This window comes from Castor canadensis, unplaced genomic scaffold (assembly GCF_047511655.1).
Source record: "Castor canadensis unplaced genomic scaffold, mCasCan1.hap1v2 HAP1_SCAFFOLD_1388, whole genome shotgun sequence".
Taxonomy (NCBI): Eukaryota; Metazoa; Chordata; class Mammalia; order Rodentia; family Castoridae; genus Castor; species Castor canadensis.
The window spans coordinates 1-25334 of NW_027395475.1; the positions used below are offsets into that span (position 1 = coordinate 1).

The window sequence follows — 25334 nt, forward strand, 5'->3', positions numbered from 1 at the left end:
TCCGGTCCTCTTCGTCCGGAAAGCGACACTGCCCCTCCAGCCCATCAGGAAAACGGCAGCCGCGCCCTTCGCCGACCCGCTCCGCCCTCCTCCACACTCAGGGCCTGGGGCTGCGGGGCTGAATCGTGAGGCTTTCCAGCCCAGGACTTCACCTCTGGCCCCTTTCACACCCGGGATCTTGGGAAGAAGAAACAAAACCAAACACAGCCAAAGCCATCTCCTCCGACCCGGGGCCCCTCCACATCCCTTCCGATCCCGGGTTCCTGCCGGCCTCCCGGGGCGTTTCTCCCAGGCAGGCCTTCGCGGCCACTACACGGGGCTGAGCACTCGAGTCCTCGGGCGTCACGGGGCCCGCGGCCACGCCAAGCACGCACGACTCCCGGGTCTCGTCTGCTCCTGGGTGCCCTGGGCCTCTTCCCTGTGCCGCTGCTGGGTCTTGTGCCCCTGCTTGGCCTCCTTCAGACCCGGCCCCGTGCTACGCGGCCACGTGCTACAGGATCGTGCCAGCAGAACTGGCCCTGGCTGAGCCCCGTACCCACCCTCCTGCCATCCCTGGCCCTGCTAGCAAATGGCAGAGATCCTCTGGCCTCCGAGCCCAGACAAAAATCCTGATGCAGTTGGCCGAGGGGCCGCAAACCAAGGCTTCGCTTGTTCCCGCTCAGGCCCCAGCCATACCCTCTTGTCCTTCGGCTGCTCGTGTGTGGGGTGGGGGAGAGGAGGGTGCGTCCCCGTGCGTGCGTGCGTGGTCTGGGTGTCTCTGCGTGGTGTGTGTGTGTGTGTGTGTGTGTGTTAGATGCCGTGCCTGGTGTAGGTGGGGAAGAGCAAGCCCTCACGCACAGAGCCCCATCACACACTGGGGCCGGGCCGAGGGGGTCAATCTGCTCGGCCTGATTGCGTTGGGCATACATTGCAGAAGGTGGGTTTTCCAAGGCGGAGCAGAGGGTCCCGGCACCTGAGGTTGTCCACGGGGAGAATGTCTGTTCCACGGGGGCAAGCGGTCCCTTCCGTCATGCCCAAGCCCATGTGACCCCGAAGGCCAGGTGGCCCCGGTCCTTGAGCTGACTGAGGAGTGCTTTGAGACCCGGAGGGTGGCACAGGCGACTGGGCGCCAGCGGCGGCCCTCCCTCCCTTTGAGCGGGACGGGGAGCTGCCGCTGGCATCCGGAGCTCTGGCGGCCTGCGCCCTCTGTCCCTGTGACCGCAGGCTCTGCCGTGGGAGGCGGGATCCCACGTAGAGGTCGCGCGCTGGCTGCCCTGTCTTGGGTTGAGCGACGGAGCGCGACGTGGAGCAGCACCCGACTGAGGCTCCCTGCTTCTCTGTCCCCTGGCGTCTTGCCCTGGACCCAGTGCACCACCTTGTGGCGAGCCCAGGTGTGGCGCGTCCCGCTGTGGGGCCCGCTGGGGTGCAGGACCCACTTTCTCATGGCTTCCGCACGTCCCTCCCCGCCCGCCTGGAGGGCAGTTGGGGAGCGGTCCCCAACGTGGCCTGGGACCAACCTCGCTGGTGACCCGTGTCGCGGGCGCGCGCCCCAGGAGAGTGTGGGGAGGGGAGAGGATTCGGGGACGTAGCTGTGAGGATTCGGTGTGCGTGGGTCTGGCGGGTGGCCCGGACGGGGTCGGGGTCGTGGTCACGGTGGGTCGTTGTGGTGGTGGTGGTGGTGGTGGTGCTGGGGGTGGTGGTGGTGGTGGGGGGGGTGGTGGCGAAGTCCCCGAAGACAAAAGGAGCAGCGAGGGAGGGAGGAGCAAAAGCCTACAGCACCCGGTATTCCCAGGCGGTCTCCCATCCAAGTACTAACCAGGCCCGACCCTGCTTAGCTTCCGAGATCAGACGAGATCGGGCGCGTTCAGGGTGGTATGGCCGTAGACGCTAGCCGCCGCCTCCGGGAGCCCCAAGAGCCTGCCGAGGGCCCCGGCGTGCGTCTCCACGCTGCTCTCCTGGCACGGCTGGGAGTCCGGGTGGGGGCTGGCAGCCCGGGGCCAGCGGCCAGAGGCCCCGCGCGCCTGCTCGGGCAGCCGGTCTCGCCCAGGTGGCCGCTGGGTGGCTTTCTTCCCGAGGTGTCCTGCTGCCAGGACGAGGGTCAAGTTTTCTCGGGGGAAAATTTCTCAGTGCTCTCGGGCGCTTGTTCTTCTGGGAATGTCCACTGCTGTGGCCAAGGCGGGGGACGCACAGCTCGGGCCAGGGCAAGCAGCCGCCCTCCTCCGTCGCCTCCTGGAGCCGTATCCTTGGGTGGGTGCGTGGCTCCCAGCGGAGGTCTCGGGGACCCTTCCGGTCCTCTTCGTCCGGAAAGCGACACTGCCCCTCCAGCCCATCAGGAAAACGGCAGCCGCGCCCTTCGCCGACCCGCTCCGCCCTCCTCCACACTCAGGGCCTGGGGCTGCGGGGCTGAATCGTGAGGCTTTCCAGCCCAGGACTTCACCTCTGGCCCCTTTCACACCCGGGATCTTGGGAAGAAGAAACAAAACCAAACACAGCCAAAGCCATCTCCTCCGACCCGGGGCCCCTCCACATCCCTTCCGATCCCGGGTTCCTGCCGGCCTCCCGGGGCGTTTCTCCCAGGCAGGCCTTCGCGGCCACTACACGGGGCTGAGCACTCGAGTCCTCGGGCGTCACGGGGCCCGCGGCCACGCCAAGCACGCACGACTCCCGGGTCTCGTCTGCTCCTGGGTGCCCTGGGCCTCTTCCCTGTGCCGCTGCTGGGTCTTGTGCCCCTGCTTGGCCTCCTTCAGACCCGGCCCCGTGCTACGCGGCCACGTGCTACAGGATCGTGCCAGCAGAACTGGCCCTGGCTGAGCCCCGTACCCACCCTCCTGCCATCCCTGGCCCTGCTAGCAAATGGCAGAGATCCTCTGGCCTCCGAGCCCAGACAAAAATCCTGATGCAGTTGGCCGAGGGGCCGCAAACCAAGGCTTCGCTTGTTCCCGCTCAGGCCCCAGCCATACCCTCTTGTCCTTCGGCTGCTCGTGTGTGGGGTGGGGGAGAGGAGGGTGCGTCCCCGTGCGTGCGTGCGTGGTCTGGGTGTCTCTGCGTGGTGTGTGTGTGTGTGTGTGTGTGTGTTAGATGCCGTGCCTGGTGTAGGTGGGGAAGAGCAAGCCCTCACGCACAGAGCCCCATCACACACTGGGGCCGGGCCGAGGGGGTCAATCTGCTCGGCCTGATTGCGTTGGGCATACATTGCAGAAGGTGGGTTTTCCAAGGCGGAGCAGAGGGTCCCGGCACCTGAGGTTGTCCACGGGGAGAATGTCTGTTCCACGGGGGCAAGCGGTCCCTTCCGTCGTGCCCAAGCCCATGTGACCCCGAAGGCCAGGTGGCCCCGGTCCTTGAGCTGACTGAGGAGTGCTTTGAGACCCGGAGGGTGGCACAGGCGACTGGGCGCCAGCGGCGGCCCTCCCTCCCTTTGAGCGGGACGGGGAGCTGCCGCTGGCATCCGGAGCTCTGGCGGCCTGCGCCCTCTGTCCCTGTGACCGCAGGCTCTGCCGTGGGAGGCGGGATCCCACGTAGAGGTCGCGCGCTGGCTGCCCTGTCTTGGGTTGAGCGACGGAGCGCGACGTGGAGCAGCACCCGACTGAGGCTCCCTGCTTCTCTGTCCCCTGGCGTCTTGCCCTGGACCCAGTGCACCACCTTGTGGCGAGCCCAGGTGTGGCGCGTCCCGCTGTGGGGCCCGCTGGGGTGCAGGACCCACTTTCTCATGGCTTCCGCACGTCCCTCCCCGCCCGCCTGGAGGGCAGTTGGGGAGCGGTCCCCAACGTGGCCTGGGACCAACCTCGCTGGTGACCCGTGTCGCGGGCGCGCGCCCCAGGAGAGTGTGGGGAGGGGAGAGGATTCGGGGACGTAGCTGTGAGGATTCGGTGTGCGTGGGTCTGGCGGGTGGCCCGGACGGGGTCGGGGTCGTGGTCACGGTGGGTCGTTGTGGTGGTGGTGGTGGTGGTGGTGCTGGGGGTGGTGGTGGTGGTGGGGGGGGTGGTGGCGAAGTCCCCGAAGACAAAAGGAGCAGCGAGGGAGGGAGGAGCAAAAGCCTACAGCACCCGGTATTCCCAGGCGGTCTCCCATCCAAGTACTAACCAGGCCCGACCCTGCTTAGCTTCCGAGATCAGACGAGATCGGGCGCGTTCAGGGTGGTATGGCCGTAGACGCTAGCCGCCGCCTCCGGGAGCCCCAAGAGCCTGCCGAGGGCCCCGGCGTGCGTCTCCACGCTGCTCTCCTGGCACGGCTGGGAGTCCGGGTGGGGGCTGGCAGCCCGGGGCCAGCGGCCAGAGGCCCCGCGCGCCTGCTCGGGCAGCCGGTCTCGCCCAGGTGGCCGCTGGGTGGCTTTCTTCCCGAGGTGTCCTGCTGCCAGGACGAGGGTCAAGTTTTCTCGGGGGAAAATTTCTCAGTGCTCTCGGGCGCTTGTTCTTCTGGGAATGTCCACTGCTGTGGCCAAGGCGGGGGACGCACAGCTCGGGCCAGGGCAAGCAGCCGCCCTCCTCCGTCGCCTCCTGGAGCCGTATCCTTGGGTGGGTGCGTGGCTCCCAGCGGAGGTCTCGGGGACCCTTCCGGCCCTCTTCGTCCGGAAAGCGCCACTGCCCCTCCAGCCCATCAGGAAAACGGCAGCCGCGCCCTTCGCCGACCCGCTCCGCCCTCCTCCACACTCAGGGCCTGGGGCTGCGGGGCTGAATCGTGAGGCTTTCCAGCCCAGGACTTCACCTCTGGCCCCTTTCACACCCGGGATCTTGGGAAGAAGAAACAAAACCAAACACAGCCAAAGCCATCTCCTCCGACCCGGGGCCCCTCCACATCCCTTCCGATCCCGGGTTCCTGCCGGCCTCCCGGGGCGTTTCTCCCAGGCAGGCCTTCGCGGCCACTACACGGGGCTGAGCACTCGAGTCCTCGGGCGTCACGGGGCCCGCGGCCACGCCAAGCACGCACGACTCCCGGGTCTCGTCTGCTCCTGGGTGCCCTGGGCCTCTTCCCTGTGCCGCTGCTGGGTCTTGTGCCCCTGCTTGGCCTCCTTCAGACCCGGCCCCGTGCTACGCGGCCACGTGCTACAGGATCGTGCCAGCAGAACTGGCCCTGGCTGAGCCCCGTACCCACCCTCCTGCCATCCCTGGCCCTGCTAGCAAATGGCAGAGATCCTCTGGCCTCCGAGCCCAGACAAAAATCCTGATGCAGTTGGCCGAGGGGCCGCAAACCAAGGCTTCGCTTGTTCCCGCTCAGGCCCCAGCCATACCCTCTTGTCCTTCGGCTGCTCGTGTGTGGGGTGGGGGAGAGGAGGGTGCGTACCCGTGCGTGCGTGCGTGGTCTGGGTGTCTCTGCGTGGTGTGTGTGTGTGTGTGTGTGTGTGTTAGATGCCGTGCCTGGTGTAGGTGGGGAAGAGCAAGCCCTCACGCACAGAGCCCCATCACACACTGGGGCCGGGCCGAGGGGGTCAATCTGCTCGGCCTGATTGCGTTGGGCATACATTGCAGAAGGTGGGTTTTCCAAGGCGGAGCAGAGGGTCCCGGCACCTGAGGTTGTCCACGGGGAGAATGTCTGTTCCACGGGGGCAAGCGGTCCCTTCCGTCGTGCCCAAGCCCATGTGACCCCGAAGGCCAGGTGGCCCCGGTCCTTGAGCTGACTGAGGAGTGCTTTGAGACCCGGAGGGTGGCACAGGCGACTGGGCGCCAGCGGCGGCCCTCCCTCCCTTTGAGCGGGACGGGGAGCTGCCGCTGGCATCCGGAGCTCTGGCGGCCTGCGCCCTCTGTCCCTGTGACCGCAGGCTCTGCCGTGGGAGGCGGAATCCCACGTAGAGGTCGCGCGCTGGCTGCCCTGTCTTGGGTAGAGCGACGGAGCGCGACGTGGAGCAGCACCCGACTGAGGCTCCCTGCTTCTCTGTCCCCTGGCGTCTTGCCCTGGACCCAGTGCACCACCTTGTGGCGAGCCCAGGTGTGGCGCGTCCCGCTGTGGGGCCCGCTGGGGTGCAGGACCCACTTTCTCATGGCTTCCGCACGTCCCTCCCCGCCCGCCTGGAGGGCAGTTGGGGAGCGGTCCCCAACGTGGCCTGGGACCAACCTCGCTGGTGACCCGTGTCGCGGGCGCGCGCCCCAGGAGAGTGTGGGGAGGGGAGAGGATTCGGGGACGTAGCTGTGAGGATTCGGTGTGCGTGGGTCTGGCGGGTGGCCCGGACGGGGTCGGGGTCGTGGTCACGGTGGGTCGTTGTGGTGGTGGTGGTGGTGGTGGTGCTGGGGGTGGTGGTGGTGGTGGGGGGGGTGGTGGCGAAGTCCCTGAAGACAAAAGGAGCAGCGAGGGAGGGAGGAGCAAAAGCCTACAGCACCCGGTATTCCCAGGCGGTCTCCCATCCAAGTACTAACCAGGCCCGACCCTGCTTAGCTTCCGAGATCAGACGAGATCGGGCGCGTTCAGGGTGGTATGGCCGTAGACGCTAGCCGCCGCCTCCGGGAGCCCCAAGAGCCTGCCGAGGGCCCCGGCGTGCGTCTCCACGCTGCTCTCCTGGCACGGCTGGGAGTCCGGGTGGGGGCTGGCAGCCCGGGGCCAGCGGCCAGAGGCCCCGCGCGCCTGCTCGGGCAGCCGGTCTCGCCCAGGTGGCCGCTGGGTGGCTTTCTTCCCGAGGTGTCCTGCTGCCAGGACGAGGGTCAAGTTTTCTCAGGGGAAAATTTCTCAGTGCTCTCGGGCGCTTGTTCTTCTGGGAATGTCCACTGCTGTGGCCAAGGCGGGGGACGCACAGCTCGGGCCAGGGCAAGCAGCCGCCCTCCTCCGTCGCCTCCTGGAGCCGTATCCTTGGGTGGGTGCGTGGCTCCCAGCGGAGGTCTCGGGGACCCTTCCGGTCCTCTTCGTCCGGAAAGCGCCACTGCCCCTCCAGCCCATCAGGAAAACGGCAGCCGCGCCCTTCGCCGACCCGCTCCGCCCTCCTCCACACTCAGGGCCTGGGGCTGCGGGGCTGAATCGTGAGGCTTTCCAGCCCAGGACTTCACCTCTGGCCCCTTTCACACCCGGGATCTTGGGAAGAAGAAACAAAACCAAACACAGCCAAAGCCATCTCCTCCGACCCGGGGCCCCTCCACATCCCTTCCGATCCCGGGTTCCTGCCGGCCTCCCGGGGCGTTTCTCCCAGGCAGGCCTTCGCGGCCACTACACGGGGCTGAGCACTCGAGTCCTCGGGCGTCACGGGGCCCGCGGCCACGCCAAGCACGCACGACTCCCGGGTCTCGTCTGCTCCTGGGTGCCCTGGGCCTCTTCCCTGTGCCGCTGCTGGGTCTTGTGCCCCTGCTTGGCCTCCTTCAGACCCGGCCCCGTGCTACGCGGCCACGTGCTACAGGATCGTGCCAGCAGAACTGGCCCTGGCTGAGCCCCGTACCCACCCTCCTGCCATCCCTGGCCCTGCTAGCAAATGGCAGAGATCCTCTGGCCTCCGAGCCCAGACAAAAATCCTGATGCAGTTGGCCGAGGGGCCGCAAACCAAGGCTTCGCTTGTTCCCGCTCAGGCCCCAGCCATACCCTCTTGTCCTTCGGCTGCTCGTGTGTGGGGTGGGGGAGAGGAGGGTGCGTCCCCGTGCGTGCGTGCGTGGTCTGGGTGTCTCTGCGTGGTGTGTGTGTGTGTGTGTGTGTGTGTTAGATGCCGTGCCTGGTGTAGGTGGGGAAGAGCAAGCCCTCACGCACAGAGCCCCATCACACACTGGGGCCGGGCCGAGGGGGTCAATCTGCTCGGCCTGATTGCGTTGGGCATACATTGCAGAAGGTGGGTTTTCCAAGGCGGAGCAGAGGGTCCCGGCACCTGAGGTTGTCCACGGGGAGAATGTCTGTTCCACGGGGGCAAGCGGTCCCTTCCGTCGTGCCCAAGCCCATGTGACCCCGAAGGCCAGGTGGCCCCGGTCCTTGAGCTGACTGAGGAGTGCTTTGAGACCCGGAGGGTGGCACAGGCGACTGGGCGCCAGCGGCGGCCCTCCCTCCCTTTGAGCGGGACGGGGAGCTGCCGCTGGCATCCGGAGCTCTGGCGGCCTGCGCCCTCTGTCCCTGTGACCGCAGGCTCTGCCGTGGGAGGCGGGATCCCACGTAGAGGTCGCGCGCTGGCTGCCCTGTCTTGGGTTGAGCGACGGAGCGCGACGTGGAGCAGCACCCGACTGAGGCTCCCTGCTTCTCTGTCCCCTGGCGTCTTGCCCTGGACCCAGTGCACCACCTTGTGGCGAGCCCAGGTGTGGCGCGTCCCGCTGTGGGGCCCGCTGGGGTGCAGGACCCACTTTCTCATGGCTTCCGCACGTGCCTCCCCGCCCGCCTGGAGGGCAGTTGGGGAGCGGTCCCCAACGTGGCCTGGGACCAACCTCGCTGGTGACCCGTGTCGCGGGCGCGCGCCCCAGGAGAGTGTGGGGAGGGGAGAGGATTCGGGGACGTAGCTGTGAGGATTCGGTGTGCGTGGGTCTGGCGGGTGGCCCGGACGGGGTCGGGGTCGTGGTCACGGTGGGTCGTTGTGGTGGTGGTGGTGGTGGTGGTGCTGGGGGTGGTGGTGGTGGTGGGGGGGGTGGTGGCGAAGTCCCCGAAGACAAAAGGAGCAGCGAGGGAGGGAGGAGCAAAAGCCTACAGCACCCGGTATTCCCAGACGGTCTCCCATCCAAGTACTAACCAGGCCCGACCCTGCTTAGCTTCCGAGATCAGACGAGATCGGGCGCGTTCAGGGTGGTATGGCCGTAGACGCTAGCCGCCGCCTCCGGGAGCCCCAAGAGCCTGCCGAGGGCCCCGGCGTGCGTCTCCACGCTGCTCTCCTGGCACGGCTGGGAGTCCGGGTGGGGGCTGGCAGCCCGGGGCCAGCGGCCAGAGGCCCCGCGCGCCTGCTCGGGCAGCCGGTCTCGCCCAGGTGGCCGCTGGGTGGCTTTCTTCCCGAGGTGTCCTGCTGCCAGGACGAGGGTCAAGTTTTCTCGGGGGAAAATTTCTCAGTGCTCTCGGGCGCTTGTTCTTCTGGGAATGTCCACTGCTGTGGCCAAGGCGGGGGACGCACAGCTCGGGCCAGGGCAAGCAGCCGCCCTCCTCCGTCGCCTCCTGGAGCCGTATCCTTGGGTGGGTGCGTGGCTCCCAGCGGAGGTCTCGGGGACCCTTCCGGTCCTCTTCGTCCGGAAAGCGCCACTGCCCCTCCAGCCCATCAGGAAAACGGCAGCCGCGCCCTTCGCCGACCCGCTCCGCCCTCCTCCACACTCAGGGCCTGGGGCTGCGGGGCTGAATCGTGAGGCTTTCCAGCCCAGGACTTCACCTCTGGCCCCTTTCACACCCGGGATCTTGGGAAGAAGAAACAAAACCAAACACAGCCAAAGCCATCTCCTCCGACCCGGGGCCCCTCCACATCCCTTCCGATCCCGGGTTCCTGCCGGCCTCCCGGGGCGTTTCTCCCAGGCAGGCCTTCGCGGCCACTACACGGGGCTGAGCACTCGAGTCCTCGGGCGTCACGGGGCCCGCGGCCACGCCAAGCACGCACGACTCCCGGGTCTCGTCTGCTCCTGGGTGCCCTGGGCCTCTTCCCTGTGCCGCTGCTGGGTCTTGTGCCCCTGCTTGGCCTCCTTCAGACCCGGCCCCGTGCTACGCGGCCACGTGCTACAGGATCGTGCCAGCAGAACTGGCCCTGGCTGAGCCCCGTACCCACCCTCCTGCCATCCCTGGCCCTGCTAGCAAATGGCAGAGATCCTCTGGCCTCCGAGCCCAGACAAAAATCCTGATGCAGTTGGCCGAGGGGCCGCAAACCAAGGCTTCGCTTGTTCCCGCTCAGGCCCCAGCCATACCCTCTTGTCCTTCGGCTGCTCGTGTGTGGGGTGGGGGAGAGGAGGGTGCGTCCCCGTGCGTGCGTGCGTGGTCTGGGTGTCTCTGCGTGGTGTGTGTGTGTGTGTGTGTGTGTGTTAGATGCCGTGCCTGGTGTAGGTGGGGAAGAGCAAGCCCTCACGCACAGGGGCCGGGCCGAGGGGGTCAATCTGCTCGGCCTGATTGCGTTGGGCGTACATTGCAGAAGGTGGGTTTTCCAAGGCGGAGCAGAGGGTCCCGGCACCTGAGGTTGTCCACGGGGAGAATGTCTGTTCCACGGGGGCAAGCGGTCCCTTCCGTCGTGCCCAAGCCCATGTGACCCCGAAGGCCAGGTGGCCCCGGTCCTTGAGCTGACTGAGGAGTGCTTTGAGACCCGGAGGGTGGCACAGGCGACTGGGCGCCAGCGGCGGCCCTCCCTCCCTTTGAGCGGGACGGGGAGCTGCCGCTGGCATCCGGAGCTCTGGCGGCCTGCGCCCTCTGTCCCTGTGACCGCAGGCTCTCCGTGGGAGGCGGGATCCCACGTAGAGGTCGCACGCTGGCTGCCCTGTCTTGGGTTGAGCGACGGAGCGCGACGTGGAGCAGCACCCGACTGAGGCTCCCTGCTTCTCTGTCCCCTGGCGTCTTGCCCTGGACCCAGTGCACCACCTTGTGGCGAGCCCAGGTGTGGCACGTCCCGCTGTGGGGCCCGCTGGGGTGCAGGACCCACTTTCTCATGGCTTCCGCACGTCCCTCCCCGCCCGCCTGGAGGGCAGTTGGGGAGCGGTCCCCAACGTGGCCTGGGACCAACCTCGCTGGTGACCCGGGACGCGGGCGCGCGCCCCAGGAGAGTGTGGGGAGGGGAGAGGATTCGGGGACGTAGCTGTGAGGATTCGGTGTGCGTGGGTCTGGAGGGTGGCCCGGACGGGGTCGGGGTCGTGGTCACGGTGGGTCGTTGTGGTGGTGGTGGTGGTGGTGGTGCTGGGGGTGGTGGTGGTGGGGGGGGGTGGTGGCGAAGTCCCCGAAGAGAAAAGGAGCAGCGAGGGAGGGAGGAGCAAAAGCCTACAGCACCCGGTATTCCCAGGCGTTCTCCCATCCAAGTACTAACCAGGCCCGACCCTGCTTAGCTTCCGAGATCAGACGAGATCGGGCGCGTTCAGGGTGGTATGGCCGTAGACGCTAGCCGCCGCCTCCGGGAGCCCCAAGAGCCTGCCGAGGGCCCCGGCGTGCGTCTCCACGCTGCTCTCCTGGCACGGCTGGGAGTCCGGGTGGGGGTTGGCAGCCCGGGGCCAGCGGCCAGAGGCCCCGCGCGCCTGCTCGGGCAGCCGGTCTCGCCCAGGTGGCCGCTGGGTGGCTTTCTCCAGAGGTGTCCTGCTGCCAGGACGAGGGTCAAGTTTTCTCGGGGGAAAATTTCTCAGTGCTCTCGGGCGCTTGTTCTTCTGGGAATGTTCACTGCTGTGGCCAAGGCGGGGGACGCACAGCTTGGGCCAGGGCAAGCAGCCGCCCTCCTCCGTCGCCTCCTGGAGCCGTATCCTTGGGTGGGTGCGTGGCTCCCAGCGGAGGTCTCGGGGACCCTTCCGGTCCTCTTCGTCCAGAAAGCGACACTGCCCCTCCAGCCCATCAGGAAAACGGCAGCTGCGCCCTTCGCCGACCCGCTCCGCCCTCCTCCACACTCAGGGCCTGGGGCTGCAGGGCTGAATCGTGAGGCTTTCCAGCCCAGGACTTCACCTCTGGCCCCTTTCACACCTGGGATCTTGGGAAGTAGAAACAAAACCAAACACAGCCAAAGCCATCTCCTCCGACCCGGGGCCCCTCCACATCCCTTCCGATCCCGGGTTCCTGCCGGCCTCCCGGGGCGTTTCTCCCAGGCAGGCCTTCGCGGCCACTACACGGGGCTGAGCACTCGAGTCCTCGGGCGTCACGGGGCCCGCGGCCACGCCAAGCACGCACGACTCCCGGGTCTCGTCTGCTCCTGGGTGCCCTGGGCCTCTTCCCTGTGCCGCTGCTGGGTCTTGTGCCCCTGCTTGGCCTCCATCAGACCCGGCCCCGTGCTACGCGGCCACGTGCTACAGGATCGTGCCAGCAGAACTGGCCCTGGCTGAGCCCTGTACCCACCCTCCTGCCATCCCTGGCCCTGCTAGCAAATGGCAGAGATCCTCTGGCCTCCGAGCCCAGACAAAAATCCTGATGCAGATGGCCGAGGGGCCGCAAACCAAGGCTTCGCTTGTTCCCGCTCAGGCCCCAGCCATACCCTCTTGTCCTTCGGCTGCTCGTGTGTGGGGTGGGGGAGAGGAGGGTGCGTCCCCGTGCGTGCGTGCGTGGTCTGGGTGTCTCTGCGTGGTGTGTGTGTGTGTGTGTGTGTGTGTTAGATGCCGTGCCTGGTGTAGGTGGGGAAGAGCAAGCCCTCACGCACAGAGCCCCATCACACACTGGGGCCGGGCCGAGGGGGTCAATCTGCTCGGCCTGATTGCGTTGGGCATACATTGCAGAAGGTGGGTTTTCCAAGGCGGAGCAGAGGGTCCCGGCACCTGAGGTTGTCCACGGGGAGAATGTCTGTTGCACGGGGGCAAGCGGTCCCTTCCGTCGTGCCCAAGCCCATGTGACCCCGAAGGCCAGGTGGCCCCGGTCCTTGAGCTGACTGAGGAGTGCTTTGAGACCCGGAGGGTGGCACAGGCGACTGGGCGCCAGCGGCGGCCCTCCCTCCCTTTGAGCGGGACGGGGAGCTGCCGCTGGCATCCGGAGCTCTGGCGGCCTGCGCCCTCTGTCCCTGTGACCGCAGGCTCTGCCGTGGGAGGCGGGAACCCACGTAGAGGTCGCGCGCTGGCTGCCCTGTCTTGGGTTGAGCGACGGAGCGCGACGTGGAGCAGCACCCGACTGAGGCTCCCTGCTTCTCTGTCCCCTGGCGTCTTGCCCTGGACCCAGTGCACCACCTTGTGGCGAGCCCAGGTGTGGCGCGTCCCGCTGTGGGGCCCGCTGGGGTGCAGGACCCACTTTCCCATGGCTTCCGCACGTCCCTCCCCGCCCGCCTGGAGGGCAGTTGGGGAGCGGTCCCCAACGTGGCCTGGGACCAACCTCGCTGGTGACCCGTGTCGCGGGCGTGCGCCCCAGGAGAGTGTGGGGAGGGGAGAGGATTCGGGGACGTAGCTGTGAGGATTCGGTGTGCGTGGGTCTGGCGGGTGGCCCGGACGGGGTCGGGGTCGTGGTCACGGTGGGTCGTTGTGGTGGTGGTGGTGGTGGTGGTGCTGGGGGTGGTGGTGGTGGTGGGGGGCGTGGTGGCGAAGTCCCCGAAGACAAAAGGAGCAGCGAGGGAGGGAGGAGCAAAAGCCTACAGCACCCGGTATTCCCAGGCGGTCTCCCATCCAAGTACTAACCAGGCCCGACCCTGCTTAGCTTCCGAGATCAGACGAGATCGGGCGCGTTCAGGGTGGTATGGCCGTAGACGCTAGCCGCCGCCTCCGGGAGCCCCAAGAGCCTGCCGAGGGCCCCGGCGTGCGTCTCCACGCTGCTCTCCTGGCACGGCTGGGAGTCCGGGTGGGGGCTGGCAGCCCGGGGCCAGCGGCCAGAGGCCCCGCGCGCCTGCTCGGGCAGCCGGTCTCGCCCAGGTGGCCGCTGGGTGGCTTTCTTCCCGAGGTGTCCTGCTGCCAGGACGAGGGTCAAGTTTTCTCGGGGGAAAATTTCTCAGTGCTCTCGGGCGCTTGTTCTTCTGGGAATGTCCACTGCTGTGGCCAAGGCGGGGGACGCACAGCTCGGGCCAGGGCAAGCAGCCGCCCTCCTCCGTCGCCTCCTGGAGCCGTATCCTTGGGTGGGTGCGTGGCTCCCAGCGGAGGTCTCGGGGACCCTTCCGGTCCTCTTCGTCCGGAAAGCGACACTGCCCCTCCAGCCCATCAGGAAAACGGCAGCCGCGCCCTTCGCCGACCCGCTCCGCCCTCCTCCACACTCAGGGCCTGGGGCTGCGGGGCTGAATCGTGAGGCTTTCCAGCCCAGGACTTCACCTCTGGCCCCTTTCACACCCGGGATCTTGGGAAGAAGAAACAAAACCAAACACAGCCAAAGCCATCTCCTCCGACCTGGGGCCCCTCCACATCCCTTCCGATCCCGGGTTCCTGCCGGCCTCCCGGGGCGTTTCTCCCAGGCAGGCCTTCGCGGCCACTACACGGGGCTGAGCACTCGAGTCCTCGGGCGTCACGGGGCCCGCGGCCACGCCAAGCACGCACGACTCCCGGGTCTCGTCTGCTCCTGGGTGCCCTGGGCCTCTTCCCTGTGCCGCTGCTGGGTCTTGTGCCCCTGCTTGGCCTCCATCAGACCCGGCCCCGTGCTACGCGGCCACGTGCTACAGGATCGTGCCAGCAGAACTGGCCCTGGCTGAGCCCCGTACCCACCCTCCTGCCATCCCTGGCCCTGCTAGCAAATGGCAGAGATCCTCTGGCCTCCGAGCCCAGACAAAAATCCTGATGCAGTTGGCCGAGGGGCCGCAAACCAAGGCTTCGCTTGTTCCCGCTCAGGCCCCAGCCATACCCTCTTGTCCTTCGGCTGCTCGTGTGTGGGGTGGGGGAGAGGAGGGTGCGTCCCCGTGCGTGCGTGCGTGGTCTGGGTGTCTCTGCGTGGTGTGTGTGTGTGTGTGTGTGTGTGTTAGATGCCGTGCCTGGTGTAGGTGGGGAAGAGCAAGCCCTCACGCACAGAGCCCCATCACACACTGGGGCCGGGCCGAGGGGGTCAATCTGCTCGGCCTGATTGCGTTGGGCATACATTGCAGAAGGTGGGTTTTCCAAGGCGGAGCAGAGGGTCCCGGCACCTGAGGTTGTCCACGGGGAGAATGTCTGTTCCACGGGGGCAAGCGGTCCCTTCCGTCGTGCCCAAGCCCATGTGACCCCGAAGGCCAGGTGGCCCCGGTCCTTGAGCTGACTGAGGAGTGCTTTGAGACCCGGAGGGTGGCACAGGCGACTGGGCGCCAGCGGCGGCCCTCCCTCCCTTTGAGCGGGACGGGGAGCTGCCGCTGGCATCCGGAGCTCTGGCGGCCTGCGCCCTCTGTCCCTGTGACCGCAGGCTCTGCCGTGGGAGGCGGGATCCCACGTAGAGGTCGCGCGTTGGCTGCCCTGTCTTGGGTTGAGCGACGGAGCGCGACGTGGAGCAGCACCCGACTGAGGCTCCCTGCTTCTCTGTCCCCTGGCGTCTTGCCCTGGACCCAGTGCACCACCTTGTGGCGAGCCCAGGTGTGGCGCGTCCCGCTGTGGGGCCCGCTGGGGTGCAGGACCCACTTTCTCATGGCTTCCGCACGTCCCTCCCCGCCCGCCTGGAGGGCAGTTGGGGAGCGGTCCCCAACGTGGCCTGGGACCAACCTCGCTGGTGACCCGTGTCGCGGGCGCGCGCCCCTGGAGAGTGTGGGGAGGGGAGAGGATTCGGGGACGTAGCTGTGAGGATTCGGTGTGCGTGGGTCTGGCGGGTGGCCCGGACGGGGTCGGGGTCGTGGTCACGGTGGGTCGTTGTGGTGGTGGTGGTGGTGGTGGTGCTGGGGGTGGTGGTGGTGGGGGGGGTGGTGGCGAAGTCCCCGAAGACAAAAGGAGCAGCGAGGGAGGGAGGAGCAAAAGCCTACAGCACCCGGTATTCCCAGGCGGTCTCCCATCCAAGTACTAACCAGGCCCGACCCTGCTTAGCTTCCGAGATCAGACGAGATCGGGCGCGTTCAGGGTGGTATGGCCGTAGACACTAGCCGCCGCCTCCGGGAGCCCCAAGAGCCTGCCGAGGGCCCCGGCGTGCGTCTCCACGCTGCTCTCCTGGCACGGCTGGGAGTCCGGGTGGGGGCTGGCAGCCCGGGGCCAGCGGCCAGAGGCCCCGCGCGCCTGCTCGGGCAGCCGGTCTCGCCCAGGTGGCCGCTGGGTGGCTTTCTTCCCGAGGTGTCCTGCTGCCAGGACGAGGGTCAAGTTTTCTCGGGGGAAAATTTCTCAGTGCTCTCGGGCGCTTGTTCTTCTGGGAATGTCCACTGCTGTGGCCAAGGCGGGGGACGCACAGCTCGGGCCAGGGCAAGCAGCCGCCCTCCTCCGTCGCCTCCTGGAGCCGTATCCTTGGGTGGGTGCGTGGCTCCCAGCGGAGGTCTCGGGGACCCTTCCGGTCCTCTTCGTCCGGAAAGCGCCACTGCCCCTCCAGCCCATCAGGAAAACGGCAGCCGCGCCCTTCGCCGACCCGCTCTGCCCTCCTCCACACTCAGGGCCTGGGGCTGCGGGGCTGAATCGTGAGGCTTTCCAGCCCAGGACTTCACCTCTGGCCCCTTTCACACCCGGGATCTTGGGAAGAAGAAACAAAACCAAACACAGCCAAAGCCATGTCCTCCGACCCGGGGCCCCTCCACATCCCTTCCGATCCCGGGTTCCTGCCGGCCTCCCGGGGCGTTTCTCCCAGGCAGGCCTTTGCGGCCACTACACGGGGCTGAGCACTCGAGTCCTCGGGCGTCACGGGGCCCGCGGCCACGCCAAGCACGCACGACTCCCGGGTCTCGTCTGCTCCTGGGTGCCCTGGGCCTCTTCCCTGTGCCGCTGCTGGGTCTTGTGCCCCTGCTTGGCCTCCATCAGACCCGGCCCCGTGCTACGCGGCCACGTGCTACAGGATCGTGCCAGCAGAACTCTCCCTGGCTGAGCCCCGTACCCACCCTCCTGCCATCCCTGGCCCTGCTAGCAAATTTCAGAGATCCTCTGGCCTCCGAGCCCAGACAAAAATCCTGATGCAGATGGCCGAGGGGCCGCAAACCAAGGCTTCGCTTGTTCCCGCTCAGGCCCCAGCCATACCCTCTTGTCCTTCGGCTGCTCGTGTGTGGGGTGGGGGAGAGGAGGGTGCGTCCCCGTGCGTGCGTGCGTGGTCTGGGTGTCTCTGTGTTGTGTGTGTGTGTGTGTGTGTGTGTGTGTTAGATGCCGTGCCTGGTGTAGGTGGGGAAGAGCAAGCCCTCACGCACAGAGCCCCATCACACACTGGGGCCGGGCCGAGGGGGTCAATCTGCTCGGCCTGATTGCGTTGGGCATACATTGCAGAAGGTGGGTTTTCCAAGGCGGAGCAGAGGGTCCCGGCACCTGAGGTTGTCCACGGGGAGAATGTCTGTTCCACGGGGGCAAGCGGTCCCTTCCGTCATGCCCAAGCCCATGTGACCCCGAAGGCCAGGTGGCCCCGGTCCTTGAGCTGACTGAGGAGTGCTTTGAGACCCGGAGGGTGGCACAGGCGACTGGGCGCCAGCGGCGGCCCTCCCTCCCTTTGAGCGGGACGGGGAGCTGCCGCTGGCATCCGGAGCTCTGGCGGCCTGCGCCCTCTGTCCCTGTGACCGCAGGCTCTCCGTGGGAGGCGGGATCCCACGTAGAGGTCGCACGCTGGCTGCCCTGTCTTGGGTTGAGCGACGGAGCGCGACGTGGAGCAGCACCCAACTGAGGCTCCCTGCTTCTCTGTCCCCTGGCGTCTTGCCCTGGACCCAGTGCACCACCTTGTGGCGAGCCCAGGTGTGGCACGTCCCGCTGTGGGGCCCGCTGGGGTGCAGGACCCACTTTCTCATGGCTTCCGCACGTCCCTCCCCGCCCGCCTGGAGGGCAGTTGGGGAGCGGTCCCCAACGTGGCCTGGGACCAACCTCGCTGGTGACCCGGGTCGCGGGCGCGCGCCCCAGGAGAGTGTGGGGAGGGGAGAGTATTCGGGGACGTAGCTGTGAGGATTCGGTGTGCGTGGGTCTGGAGGGTGGCCCGGACGGGGTCGGGGTCGTGGTCACGGTGGGTCGTTGTGGTGGTGGTGGTGGTGGTGCTGGGGGTGGTGGTGGTGGGGTGGGTGGTGGCGAAGTCCCCGAAGACAAAAGGAGCAGCGAGGGAGGGAGGAGCAAAAGCCTACAGCACCCGGTATTCCCAGGCGTTCTCCCATCCAAGTACTAACCAGGCCCGACCCTGCTTAGCTTCCGAGATCAGACGAGATCGGGCGCGTTCAGGGTGGTATGGCCGTAGACGCTAGCCGCCGCCTCCGGGAGCCCCAAGAGCCTGCCGAGGGCCCCGGCGTGCGTCTCCACGCTGCTCTCCTGGCACGGCTGGGAGTCCGGGTGGGGGTTGGCAGCCCGGGGCCAGCGGCCAGAGGCCCCGCGCGCCTGCTCGGGCAGCCGGTCTCGCCCAGGTGGCCGCTGGGTGGCTTTCTTCCAGAGGTGTCCTGCTGCCAGGACGAGGGTCAAGTTTTCACGGGGGAAAATTTCTCAGTGCTCTCGGGCGCTTGTTCTTCTGGGAATGTTCACTGCTGTGGCCAAGGCGGGGGACGCACAGCTCGGGCCAGGGCAAGCAGCCGCCCTCCTCCGTCGCCTCCTGGAGCCGTATCCTTGGGTGGGTGCGTGGCTCCCAGCAGAGGTCTCGGGGACCCTTCCGGTCCTCTTCGTCCGGAAAGCGACACTGCCCCTCCAGCCCATCAGGAAAAGGCAGCTGCGCCCTTCGCCGACCCGCTCCGCCCTCCTCCACAGTCAGGGCCTGGGGCTGCAGGGCTGAATCGTGAGGCTTTCCAGCCCAGGACTTCACCTCTGGCCCCTTTCACACCTGGGATCTTGGGAAGAAGAAACAAAACCAAACACAGCCAAAGCCATCTCCTCCGACCCGGGGCCCCTCCACATCCCTTCCGATCCCGGGTTCCTGCCGGCCTCCCGGGGCGTTTCTCCCAGGCAGGCCTTCGCGGCCACTACACGGGGCTGAGCACTCGAGTCCTCGGGCGTCACGGGGCCCGCGGCCACGCCAAGCACGCACGACTCCCGGGTCTCGTCTGCTCCTGGGTGCCCTGGGCCTCTTCCCTGTGCCGCTGCTGGGTCTTGTGCCCCTGCTTGGCCTCCATCAGACCCGGCCCCGTGCTACGCGGCCACGTGCTACAGGATCGTGCCAGCAGAACTGGCCCTGGCTGAGCCCCGTACCCACCCTCCTGCCATCCCTGGCCCTGCTAGCAAATGGCAGAGATCCTCTGGCCTCCGAGCCCAGACAAAAATCCTGATGCAGATGGCCGAGGGGCCGCAAACCAAGGCTTCGCTTGTTCCCGCTCAGGCCCCAGCCATACCCTCTTGTCCTTCGGCTGCTCGTGTGTGGGGTGGGGGAGAGGAGGGTGCGTCCCCGTGCGTGCGTGCGTGGTCTGGGTGTCTCTGCGTGGTGTGTGTGTGTGTGTGTGTGTGTGTTAGATGCCGTGCCTGGTGTAGGTGGGGAAGAGCAAGCCCTCACGCACAGAGCCCCATCACACACTGGGGCCGGGCCGAGGGGGTCAATCTGCTCGGCCTGATTGCGTTGGGCATACATTGCAGAAGGTGGGTTTTCCAAGGCGGAGCAGAGGGTCCCGGCACCTGAGGTTGTCCACGGGGAGAATGTCTGTTGCACGGGGGCAAGCGGTCCCTTCCGTCGTGCCCAAGCCCATGTGACCCCGAAGGCCAGGTGGCCCCGGTCCTTGAGCTGACTGAGGAGTGCTTTGAGACCCGGAGGGTGGCACAGGCGACTGGGCGCCAGCGGCGGCCCTCCCTCCCTTTGAGCGGGACGGGGAGCTGCCGCTGGCATCCGGAGCTCTGGCGGCCTGCGCCCTCTGTCCCTGTGACCGCAGGCTCTGCCGTGGGAGGCGGGATCCCACGTAGAGGTCGCGCGCTGGCTGCCCTGTCTTGGGTTGAGCGACGGAGCGCGACGTGGAGCAGCACCCGACTGAGGCTCCCTGCTTCTCTGTCCCCTGGCGTCTTGCCCTGGACCCAGTGCACCACCTTGTGGCGAGCCCAGGTGTGGCGCGTCCCGCTGTGGGGCCCGCTGGGGTGCAGGACCCACTTTCTCATGGCTTCCGCACGTCCCTCCCCGCCCGCCTGGAGGGCAGTTGGGGAGCGGTCCCCAACGTGGCCTGGGACCAACCTCGCTGGTGACCCGTGTCGCGGGCGCGCGCCCCAGGAGAGTGTGGGGAGGGGAGAGGATTCGGGGACGTAGCTGTGAGGATTCGGTGTGCGTGGGTCTGGCGGGTGGCCCGGACGGGGTCGGGGTCGTGGTCACGGTGGGTCGTTGTGGTGGTGGTGGTGGTGGTGGTGCTGGGGGTGGTGGTGGTGGGGGGGGTGGTGGCGAAGTCCCCGAAGACAAAAGGAGCAGCGAGGGAGGGAGGAGCAAAAGCCTACAGCACCCGTTATTCCCAGGCGGTCTCCCATCCAAGTACTAACCAGGCCCGACCCTGCTTAGCTTCCGAGATCAGACGAGATCGGGCGCGTTCAGGGTGGTATGGCCGTAGACGCTAGCCGCCGCCTCCGGGAGCCCCAAGAGCCTGCCGAGGGCCCCGGCGTGCGTCTCCACGCTGCTCTCCTGGCACGGCTGGGAGTCCGGGTGGGGGCTGGCAGCCCGGGGCCAGCAGCCAGAGGCCCCGCGCGCCTGCTCGGGCAGCCGGTCTCGCCCAGGTGGCCGCTGGGTGGCTTTCTTCCCGAGGTGTCCTGCTGCCAGGACGAGGGTCAAGTTTTCTCGGGGGAAAATTTCTCAGTGCTCTCGGGCGCTTGTTCTTCTGGGAATGTCCACTGCTGTGGCCAAGGCGGGGGACGCACAGCTCGGGCCAGGGCAAGCAGCCGCCCTCCTCCGTCGCCTCCTGGAGCCGTATCCTTGGGTGGGTGCGTGGCTCCCAGCGGAGGTCTCGGGGACCCTTCCGGTCCTCTTCGTCCGGAAAGCGCCACTGCCCCTCCAGCCCATCAGGAAAACGGCAGCCGCGCCCTTCGCCGACCCGCTCCGCCCTCCTCCACACTCAGGGCCTGGGGCTGCGGGGCTGAATCGTGAGGCTTTCCAGCCCAGGACTTCACCTCTGGCCCCTTTCACACCTGGGATCTTGGGAAGAAGAAACAAAACCAAACACAGCCAAAGCCATCTCCTCCGACCCGGGGCCCCTCCACATCCCTTCCGATCCCGGGTTCCTGCCGGCCTCCCGGGGCGTTTCTCCCAGGCAGGCCTTCGCGGCCACTACACGGGGCTGAGCACTCGAGTCCTCGGGCGTCACGGGGCCCGCGGCCACGCCAAGCACGCACGACTCCCGGGTCTCGTCTGCTCCTGGGTGCCCTGGGCCTCTTCCCTGTGCCGCTGCTGGGTCTTGTGCCCCTGCTTGGCCTCCATCAGACCCGGCCCCGTGCTACGCAGCCACGTGCTACAGGATCGTGCCAGCAGAACTGGCCCTGGCTGAGCCCCGTACCCACCCTCCTGCCATCCCTGGCCCTGCTAGCAAATGGCAGAGATCCTCTGGCCTCCGAGCCCAGACAAAAATCCTGATGCAGATGGCCGAGGGCCCGCAAACCAAGGCTTCGCTTGTTCCCGCTCAGGCCCCAGCCATACCCTCTTGTCCTTCGGCTGCTCGTGTGTGGTGTGGGGGAGAGGAGGGTGCGTCCCCGTGCGTGCGTGCGTGGTCTGGGTGTCTCTGCGTGGTGTGTGTGTGTGTGTGTGTGTGTGTTAGATGCCGTGCCTGGTGTAGGTGGGGAAGAGCAAGCCCTCACGCACAGAGCCCCATCACACACTGGGGCCGGGCCGAGGGGGTCAATCTGCTCGGCCTGATTGCGTTGGGCATACATTGCAGAAGGTGGGTTTTCCAAGGCGGAGCAGAGGGTCCCGGCACCTGAGGTTGTCCACGGGGAGAATGTCTGTTGCACGGGGGCAAGCGGTCCCTTCCGTCGTGCCCAAGCCCATGTGACCCCGAAGGCCAGGTGGCCCCGGTCCTTGAGCTGACTGAGGAGTGCTTTGAGACCCGGAGGGTGGCACAGGCGACTGGGCGCCAGCGGCGGCCCTCCCTCCCTTTGAGCGGGACGGGGAGCTGCCGCTGGCATCCGGAGCTCTGGCGGCCTGCCCCCTCTGTCCCTGTGACCGCAGGCTCTGCCGTGGGAGGCGGGATCCCACGTAGAGGTCGCGCGCTGGCTGCCCTGTCTTGGGTTGAGCGACGGAGCGCGACGTGGAGCAGCACCCGACTGAGGCTCCCTGCTTCTCTGTCCCCTGGCGTCTTGCCCTGGACCCAGTGCACCACCTTGTGGTGAGCCCAGGTGTGGCGCGTCCCGCTGTGGGGCCCGCTGGGGTGCAGGACCCACTTTCTCATGGCTTCCGCACGTCCCTCCCCGCCCGCCTGGAGGGCAGTTGGGGAGCGGTCCCCAACGTGGCCTGGGACCAACCTCGCTGGTGACCCGTGTCGCGGGCGTGCGCCCCAGGAGAGTGTGGGGAGGGGAGAGGATTCGGGGACGTAGCTGTGAGGATTCGGTGTGCGTGGGTCTGGCGGGTGGCCCGGACGGGGTCGGGGTCGTGGTCATGGTGGGTCGTTGTGGTGGTGGTGGTGGTGGTGGTGCTGGGGGTGGTGGTGGTGGTGGGGGGGGTGGTGGCGAAGTCCCCGAAGACAAAAGGAGCAGCGAGGGAGGGAGGAGCAAAAGCCTACAGCACCCGGTATTCCCAGGCGGTCTCCCATCCAAGTACTAACCAGGCCCGACCCTGCTTAGCTTCCGAGATCAGACGAGATCGGGCGCGTTCAGGGTGGTATGGCCGTAGACGCTAGCCGCCGCCTCCGGGAGCCCCAAGAGCCTGCCGAGGGCCCCGGCGTGCGTCTCCACGCTGCTCTCCTGGCACGGCTGGGAGTCCGGGTGGGGGCTGGCAGCCCGGGGCCAGCGGCCAGAGGCCCCGCGCGCCTGCTCGGGCAGCCGGTCTCGCCCAGGTGGCCGCTGGGTGGCTTTCTTCCCGAGGTGTCCTGCTGCCAGGACGAGGGTCAAGTTTTCTCGGGGGAAAATTTCTCAGTGCTCTCGGGCGCTTGTTCTTCTGGGAATGTCCACTGCTGTGGCCAAGGCGGGGGACGCACAGCTCGGGCCAGGGCAAGCAGCCGCCCTCCTCCGTCGCCTCCTGGAGCCGTATCCTTGGGTGGGTGCGTGGCTCCCAGCGGAGGTCTCGGGGACCCTTCCGGTCCTCTTCGTCCGGAAAGCGCCACTGCCCCTCCAGCCCATCAGGAAAACGGCAGCCGCGCCCTTCGCCGACCCGCTCCGCCCTCCTCCACACTCAGGGCCTGGGGCTGCGGGGCTGAATCGTGAGGCTTTCCAGCCCAGGACTTCACCTCTGGCCCCTTTCACACCCGGGATCTTGGGAAGAAGAAACAAAACCAAACACAGCCAAAGCCATCTCCTCCGACCCGGGGCCCCTCCACATCCCTTCCGATCCCGGGTTCCTGCCGGCCTCCCGGGGCGTTTCTCCCAGGCAGGCCTTCGCGGCCACTACACGGGGCTGAGCACTCGAGTCCTCGGGCGTCACGGGGCCCGCGGCCACGCCAAGCACGCACGACTCCCGGGTCTCGTCTGCTCCTGGGTGCCCTGGGCCTCTTCCCTGTGCCGCTGCTGGGTCTTGTGCCCCTGCTTGGCCTCCTTCAGACCCGGCCCCGTGCTACGCGGCCACGTGCTACAGGATCGTGCCAGCAGAACTGGCCCTGGCTGAGCCCCGTACCCACCCTCCTGCCATCCCTGGCCCTGCTAGCAAATGGCAGAGATCCTCTGGCCTCCGAGCCCAGACAAAAATCCTGATGCAGTTGGCCGAGGGGCCGCAAACCAAGGCTTCGCTTGTTCCCGCTCAGGCCCCAGCCATACCCTCTTGTCCTTCGGCTGCTCGTGTGTGGGGTGGGGGAGAGGAGGGTGCGTCCCCGTGCGTGCGTGCGTGGTCTGGGTGTCTCTGCGTGGTGTGTGTGTGTGTGTGTGTGTGTGTTAGATGCCGTGCCTGGTGTAGGTGGGGAAGAGCAAGCCCTCACGCACAGAGCCCCATCACACACTGGGGCCGGGCCGAGGGGGTCAATCTGCTCGGCCTGATTGCGTTGGGCATACATTGCAGAAGGTGGGTTTTCCAAGGCGGAGCAGAGGGTCCCGGCACCTGAGGTTGTCCACGGGGAGAATGTCTGTTCCACGGGGGCAAGCGGTCCCTTCCGTCGTGCCCAAGCCCATGTGACCCCGAAGGCCAGGTGGCCCCGGTCCTTGAGCTGACTGAGGAGTGCTTTGAGACCCGGAGGGTGGCACAGGCGACTGGGCGCCAGCGGCGGCCCTCCCTCCCTTTGAGCGGGACGGGGAGCTGCCGCTGGCATCCGGAGCTCTGGCGGCCTGCGCCCTCTGTCCCTGTGACCGCAGGCTCTGCCGTGGGAGGCGGGATCCCACGTAGAGGTCGCGCGCTGGCTGCCCTGTCTTGGGTTGAGCGACGGAGCGCGACGTGGAGCAGCACCCGACTGAGGCTCCCTGCTTCTCTGTCCCCTGGCGTCTTGCCCTGGACCCAGTGCACCACCTTGTGGCGAGCCCAGGTGTGGCGCGTCCCGCTGTGGGGCCCGCTGGGGTGCAGGACCCACTTTCTCATGGCTTCCGCACGTCCCTCCCCGCCCGCCTGGAGGGCAGTTGGGGAGCGGTCCCCAACGTGGCCTGGGACCAACCTCGCTGGTGACCCGTGTCGCGGGCGCGCGCCCCAGGAGAGTGTGGGGAGGGGAGAGGATTCGGGGACGTAGCTGTGAGGATTCGGTGTGCGTGGGTCTGGCGGGTGGCCCGGACGGGGTCGGGGTCGTGGTCACGGTGGGTCGTTGTGGTGGTGGTGGTGGTGGTGGTGCTGGGGGTGGTGGTGGTGGTGGGGGGCGTGGTGGCGAAGTCCCCGAAGACAAAAGGAGCAGCGAGGGAGGGAGGAGCAAAAGCCTACAGCACCCGGTATTCCCAGGCGGTCTCCCATCCAAGTACTAACCAGGCCCGACCCTGCTTAGCTTCCGAGATCAGACGAGATCGGGCGCGTTCAGGGTGGTATGGCCGTAGACGCTAGCCGCCGCCTCCGGGAGCCCCAAGAGCCTGCCGAGGGCCCCGGCGTGCGTCTCCACGCTGCTCTCCTGGCACGGCTGGGAGTCCGGGTGGGGGCTGGCAGCCCGGGGCCAGCGGCCAGAGGCCCCGCGCGCCTGCTCGGGCAGCCGGTCTCGCCCAGGTGGCCGCTGGGTGGCTTTCTTCCCGAGGTGTCCTGCTGCCAGGACGAGGGTCAAGTTTTCTCGGGGGAAAATTTCTCAGTGCTCTCGGGCGCTTGTTCTTCTGGGAATGTCCACTGCTGTGGCCAAGGCGGGGGACGCACAGCTCGGGCCAGGGCAAGCAGCCGCCCTCCTCCGTCGCCTCCTGGAGCCGTATCCTTGGGTGGGTGCGTGGCTCCCAGCGGAGGTCTCGGGGACCCTTCCGGTCCTCTTCGTCCGGAAAGCGACACTGCCCCTCCAGCCCATCAGGAAAACGGCAGCCGCGCCCTTCGCCGACCCGCTCCGCCCTCCTCCACACTCAGGGCCTGGGGCTGCGGGGCTGAATCGTGAGGCTTTCCAGCCCAGGACTTCACCTCTGGCCCCTTTCACACCCGGGATCTTGGGAAGAAGAAACAAAACCAAACACAGCCAAAGCCATCTCCTCCGACCCGGGGCCCCTCCACATCCCTTCCGATCCCGGGTTCCTGCCGGCCTCCCGGGGCGTTTCTCCCAGGCAGGCCTTCGCGGCCACTACACGGGGCTGAGCACTCGAGTCCTCGGGCGTCACGGGGCCCGCGGCCACGCCAAGCACGCACGACTCCCGGGTCTCGTCTGCTCCTGGGTGCCCTGGGCCTCTTCCCTGTGCCGCTGCTGGGTCTTGTGCCCCTGCTTGGCCTCCTTCAGA

The 25334-nt window shown here is 67.6% G+C and overlaps 11 non-coding genes across 11 annotated transcripts; all 11 read right to left on the reverse strand.

Moving 5' to 3' along the window:
* Positions 1-1746: 1746 nt before the first annotated feature.
* On the reverse strand, positions 1747-1865 carry LOC141420591 (5S ribosomal RNA). Its single transcript, XR_012445108.1, has one exon. It is a non-coding gene; the product is annotated as a 5S ribosomal RNA (ribosomal RNA).
* A 2145-nt stretch (positions 1866-4010) lies between these two features.
* On the reverse strand, positions 4011-4129 carry LOC141420599 (5S ribosomal RNA). Its single transcript, XR_012445115.1, has one exon. It is a non-coding gene; the product is annotated as a 5S ribosomal RNA (ribosomal RNA).
* Positions 4130-6274: 2145 nt separating this feature from the next.
* On the reverse strand, positions 6275-6393 carry LOC141420600 (5S ribosomal RNA). Its single transcript, XR_012445116.1, has one exon. It is a non-coding gene; the product is annotated as a 5S ribosomal RNA (ribosomal RNA).
* Positions 6394-8538: 2145 nt separating this feature from the next.
* On the reverse strand, positions 8539-8657 carry LOC141420594 (5S ribosomal RNA). Its single transcript, XR_012445111.1, has one exon. It is a non-coding gene; the product is annotated as a 5S ribosomal RNA (ribosomal RNA).
* A 2125-nt stretch (positions 8658-10782) lies between these two features.
* On the reverse strand, positions 10783-10901 carry LOC141420596 (5S ribosomal RNA). Its single transcript, XR_012445113.1, has one exon. It is a non-coding gene; the product is annotated as a 5S ribosomal RNA (ribosomal RNA).
* A 2144-nt stretch (positions 10902-13045) lies between these two features.
* Positions 13046-13164, reverse strand: LOC141420601 (5S ribosomal RNA). Its single transcript, XR_012445117.1, has one exon. It is a non-coding gene; the product is annotated as a 5S ribosomal RNA (ribosomal RNA).
* Positions 13165-15306: 2142 nt separating this feature from the next.
* Positions 15307-15425, reverse strand: LOC141420602 (5S ribosomal RNA). Its single transcript, XR_012445118.1, has one exon. It is a non-coding gene; the product is annotated as a 5S ribosomal RNA (ribosomal RNA).
* A 2140-nt stretch (positions 15426-17565) lies between these two features.
* On the reverse strand, positions 17566-17684 carry LOC141420598 (5S ribosomal RNA). Its single transcript, XR_012445114.1, has one exon. It is a non-coding gene; the product is annotated as a 5S ribosomal RNA (ribosomal RNA).
* A 2141-nt stretch (positions 17685-19825) lies between these two features.
* On the reverse strand, positions 19826-19944 carry LOC141420595 (5S ribosomal RNA). Its single transcript, XR_012445112.1, has one exon. It is a non-coding gene; the product is annotated as a 5S ribosomal RNA (ribosomal RNA).
* Positions 19945-22089: 2145 nt separating this feature from the next.
* On the reverse strand, positions 22090-22208 carry LOC141420592 (5S ribosomal RNA). The gene has a single exon (XR_012445109.1). It is a non-coding gene; the product is annotated as a 5S ribosomal RNA (ribosomal RNA).
* Positions 22209-24353: 2145 nt separating this feature from the next.
* Positions 24354-24472, reverse strand: LOC141420593 (5S ribosomal RNA). Its single transcript, XR_012445110.1, has one exon. It is a non-coding gene; the product is annotated as a 5S ribosomal RNA (ribosomal RNA).
* Positions 24473-25334: the final 862 nt, after the last annotated feature.